At 46.8% G+C, this 5,258-nt stretch overlaps 1 long non-coding RNA gene across 1 annotated transcript; it reads right to left on the bottom strand.

Annotated features, from left to right (window-relative positions):
* Positions 1-1,591: 1,591 nt before the first annotated feature.
* LOC121133736 lies at positions 1,592-4,280 on the bottom strand. The gene is made up of 2 exons (XR_005870711.1): positions 3,264-4,280; positions 1,592-1,755 (listed from the first exon to the last, which is right to left on the bottom strand). It is a non-coding gene; the product is annotated as an uncharacterized LOC121133736 (long non-coding RNA).
* Between the last annotated feature and the right edge of the window lie 978 nt (positions 4,281-5,258).

Genomic DNA, 5,258 nt, shown 5'->3' on the forward strand with positions numbered 1-5,258 from the left:
GGGCTCATAAGGCCCCCACCCCTTAGCCAAGGAGCTATTGGTGGTTGATCGGGTAACAGAATGGCCCCTGGTCATTCAATCATGCTCTAAGAGTTGACTCCTCACTCAGAGTATAGGGGTAACACAAATGGGACTCAGTGGCTTAAAAAAAAAAGACACTAAATTAGAAGGGTCAAGGTAGAGAGAAGTTCGGGGAGTAGTAGGGCATTAAATATAATCAAAATACACTGTACACATGTGTTAAAATACAAGGTAGAAAGCAACTGAGAAAGACATCATGACATCAACCTCTGGCCTCTACACGCCTGTGCACACACATGGGAACACACACACACACACACACACACACACACCAACATGTATAGTACATACACCATGCACCCTTGCCCAAAAGGAAAAATTGAAAAGAAAGTAGCATAAAATTTGCATACGCTGTACAAATCCTCTTGCATGGGTCACATCACCGTGTGTCAAGTATGGTGTATCACAGAGCATCACACTGTGATTGCTGTTGGACTGATGGTGACAAGAAAAACACTGCCACTGCTCGTGACACAATTTTTTCTTGGATGTCTTTTGATCTGAAGTTGGTTAGCTCTACAGATATGAATGGCCAACTCTGGTTCTCAACTATTATTGCTCTAGATCAAGAATGACTGAATCTGGCCCACTCCCTGTTTTGTATTATTCGCAAGTTAAGAACAGTATGGACATGGTAAAATTGTTTAATAGCCGTTAATCCCATTTATGTGCTGGTTTTGTATATGTATGTGTGCCACAGCGTGTGTGTAGAGGTCAGAGGGCATCTCTCGGCGTCAATTTTCTTCTTCCACTAGGTGAGCTCCAGAGATCAAACCTTCAGGGAAAGTTCACCACTGAGCTGTCTCACTGGCCCCAAATGGGTTTTTGCTTTTTCTTTTTTCTAGATCAAATGAAAAATTTTATTTGATGACTTTTGAACTTTTTTTTGTAAATAAAAAAGGGGGGGGGGGGGGGGAGACCTGCCAAAGAAACTTTGTAGGAAGGTCTTGAACGCATTGAAGGGTGACAAATGCTAGGCCCTTATGTTTCCTGCGTTGGACCCAGGCACGACAATCGTTCCCGGTGGTATTTAAGAGGTTTTCTCGGTTGTGACGTCAGCTCCAATGTCCTAGCATCCTGGGACCCTTTATGGTAACAGCAGAGGATGATGACTTCAGACATCTCTAATGCTGGCTCTCCGTGCAAACCCTGTGCCGTGAATATAAATAGAAGTCAGCCGTCATTAGGAAGCACTCCCGAGCTGAGGTCATCTTCCCTGACACTGCCACAGCAGGCCCAGGCAAGTGCCCGAACAGGAGAGCATGGAGTAGGACCTGAGAGGGAGGCCACAACGTGGTGTGCAGAGCATCTGTGGAAAAGACCAACCCGGATTGTCGGAACATACGAGGTGTCATGGTTAGCATCTGAAACATCTCCCACCTGATCACACTGCCAGTGATTGGTGCCCAGCTGGTGCCCTTTGTTATGGGGGCACTGTGGGGCTTTCAGGAGGTGGCACCTAGCCAGCAGGAAGAGGTCACTGGGGTAGGCCTTTGAAGGGTATTCTCACCGCTGGGTGTGACTTTGCTCTGTTTCCTGATTCATTCTTACATGAGTAGCCATCATCAAATGCCCCCACTGCCTTGAACGCCACCGCACCTCCTCAGACAGCATGATGAGCCCCGAAAACCAGGAGTCAAAGTCCCTCTTCCTTCTCTTCAGTGTTTCTGTCGGCTGCATGAAAATAATGCAGTAGGCACCAGGCACCAGGCTGCTCCTGGGTACCAGAGACTTCTTTGGGCTCTTATGTGAATCCCTTCGCAAGGCCCCCTACAGTCAACATTGTTAAGTAATGGCTACTGTTATCTCTGCTTAATAGAGGATAAGGAGGAGCAGAAAGGTTAAGTAATTATGCAGTGGTCTGGTTTTTGCTTTTTTACAGTCACATGTGGTCTAGCGTACCGGCCAATCTACACATACCATGAGTGACACACCAACACCCACACCAACACCCACAAACAGTGGCTCTCACAGTACACATTGTGCACATTTATGTGGGCTCTAGATGGAACCCCCAGCCCAGGGAGCCCAGACCTGCTCCGTCTCCTGGTAATACGATGCCAGCTAATCTTTTCCACTTAAAATCCACCCGACTTAGTTAGGTTTTCTATTGCTGTGAAGAGGCACCATCACCACAGCAACTGTTTGTAAAGGAAAACATGGAATTGGGACTGGCTTACAATTCAGAGGTTTAGTTTATTATCACCATGGAGGGAAGCGTGGCGGTGTGCTGGCGGACATGGTGTGGCAGTTTGAAAGAGAGCAGCCCCCAAGAGGAGTGGCGCCATCAGGAGACATGGCCTTGTTGGAGGAAGTGTGTCACTGAGGGGAAGGACTTTGAGGTTTCCTATGCTCAGGATATGCCCAGTGTGTCCATCAGCTTCCTATTGCCTGTAAGGTGTAGGACACCTGGCTGTTTCTCCAGCGTCATGCCTGCCTGATGCCACCATGATGTACTGGACCTCTGAGCCGGAAGTGAGCCACCAGAATTCAATGTCTTCCTTTATAAGAGTTGCCATGGTTCTAGTATTTCTTCATAGCAATCGTAACCCTAATTAAGACACAAGGGCTAGAGAAGGAGCCAAGGGTCTGTTACCTTGACCAGAAGGCAACAGGAATACATACATATAAAGCCCGCCTCCGCAGTGACACACTTCCTCCAACAAGACCACACCTACTGCAATGAGGCCACACCTACTGCAATGAGGCCACACCTCTGAGCATCACTCCCTATGGACCAAGCATTCAAACCATTCCTATTCAACCACCACTCCAATCAAGTCAGGCTCGATGACTCATACTTCTAATCCCAGCACTCAGGAGGATAAAGTGAGAGGATACAGGAGTTGACAGTATGAGTGAGATACACAGTGAGACTCAGCAAATAGCAATAAATAAATAAATATGTGTTTTATTTTAAAATTTTTTCAAGCTATATATTTTGATCATATTTTCCCCCTCCCCCAATTCCTCCAAGATACCCCCTACCTCTCTACCCACCCAACGTTATATTCTTTTTCTCTCTTTAAAACAAACAACAACAAAGAAACACACATTAAAAAAAACAACTCCATAAAAGTGGAAATCAAAATAAAGAAGCAATGAGACAAAAAATACCCAAAGAAAACAAAAATACCATTGAGTTCATTTTGTGACCTGCCCCGGAGTGTGGTTAAACATACCCAGTGAGACTCCGCTGGAGAAAACTGAGTTTTCCTTTGCCATTGGGTATCAGCTGCAGCCTGGTTAGGGGTAGAAGACGATGCCCACCTCCCCTTCTCAGACTGTGCCCGCCTTGTACGGGCCGCCTCAGTCTCTGTTGTGTCTGGGAGATGCTGTTTCCTCGGAATCATCCATCCGTCACCACCGCTGACTCTTACCCTCTTTCCAACTCCTCTTCTGCCTAGATCCCTGAACACTGAGGGGAGGGTTTTGATGAAGATAATTCACTTACAACTGAGGTCTCAAAGTCTCCCACTCTCCAGCGTCCTGGTATGGGTTTAAAAAAAAAAAAGACTGACCAAGTACCGTGGGCATGATTATCTGCATGAGAAACAGAAAGCAGATACTATAACAACAACAACAACAATTACTTATTAGACCATAAACACCTTCAACTTAATCCTCTCAATGGCTTTGAAAGAATTAAGTTATTAGGCATCATTATCCCTCTTTCGCAAGGGAAATAGAGAGTTGAGGAGTTGAAGTATGCACCCCAGGCTCCCCAGAAAGAAAATAGCCCTGTATAAATATCCCTCTCTCTTAACCCCTGCTCCTCACTATGGATGTCACAAAGCTGCCCGGAAAATCATAAGGGATATCCCAGGACCAAAGCAGTTTAATTGACAGTTATCTATTATAAATATATGCACAATATCGTATTGAGACTTGACAATCCAATCACTAAATAGTCTTTGCCCAGTGGAATTTAGAGTTCAATAAGGAAAATGACAGAATAGGTTCGTTCACCCATTACTGAGCATCTGTTATATCCCAGGGACAGATTTAAGTCTGAGTGTTTGAGGCTGGCGCTCCAGTGGTTCTGTGGGAAGAAGCTCTTGCTGCTAAGTCTGAGAACCTGAGTTCCCAGGCCCCACAAGGGGGAAGGAGGAAGCCAACTCCTGCTCATTGTCCTACAACATCCACATGCTCTCCCGGCCACACACACCGAACAAAATAATGAGTGGATGTTAGAGAGAGAAACGGAGGGAGGGAGGGAGAGGGGGAGGAAGGGAGGGAGGGAGGGAGGGAGGGAGGGAGGGAGGGAGGGAGGGAGGGAAGGGGGAAGGGTAGGGAAGGGAAGGGAAGGGAAGGGAAGGGAAGGGAAGGGAAGGAAGGGATGGGGGAAAGTCTAAGTGCTTAGTGAATAGAAAAGGTAGGAGTTTCAGCCGGGTGGTGGTGGCGCACACCTTTAATCCCAGCACTTGGGAGGCAGAGGCAGGCGGATCTCTGTGAGTTCGAGGCCAGGCTAGACCGACAGCCTCCAAAACAATACAGAGAAACCCCTGCCTCGTAAAACCAAAAAAAAAAAAAAAAAAAAAAAAAGGTAGGACTTTCATTTTGTTACGATAAGAACTCTTCAAGAAAGTGGAGTTGACTGTTCTAGCCAAAGGTGGTTGGTTAAAAGGTACCATTCCCTCATTTCCAACCAGGATGTGCCCTCTGGTCCTGCATCTAACATCAGCAGGAATCGCAGATTCGGGTTTTTCAGAATTGCCTCCCAGGAGCTGCACCCTCCGGGGAACTGGCATGTGTGGAGCTTGTCCCCCATTGTGCTGAACCCCCAAGGGTTCTGCAGTGATCACAAACTGCTCCCAAGGAGATGAATTTCAATTCACCAGGAACTGTGTTGGCGAGCAGCATTTTGTCACAGAGTAAAGGAGCAGAATGGGGTGTTAGAGGCAAGGAAGAGAAGCTAAGTGTCTGCTCCAAAATGTTTGGGAATAAGGAGGTAATTTTTTTTTTAATTAAGTACCTCAAAACTGGAAGAAGGAAGGGTGTGGTTGCAAATTTTCAAATGAACCAACAACAGGTTTCCTGTCTCCTGCCCAGAAAGGGTGACCTGCCACCGAACCACGTGGATCACATGGCATCTGTGCCTGGAGATTCCCCATAGCCGTACCGCTGCCAGGAGAGCATATCCCTCACGTGGGTGTTAGGGTATGGATGTGCATTTG

The sequence above is a fragment of the Mesocricetus auratus genome, unplaced genomic scaffold (assembly GCF_017639785.1).
Source record: "Mesocricetus auratus isolate SY011 unplaced genomic scaffold, BCM_Maur_2.0 Super-Scaffold_100023, whole genome shotgun sequence".
Lineage (NCBI taxonomy): Eukaryota > Metazoa > Chordata > Mammalia > Rodentia > Cricetidae > Mesocricetus > Mesocricetus auratus.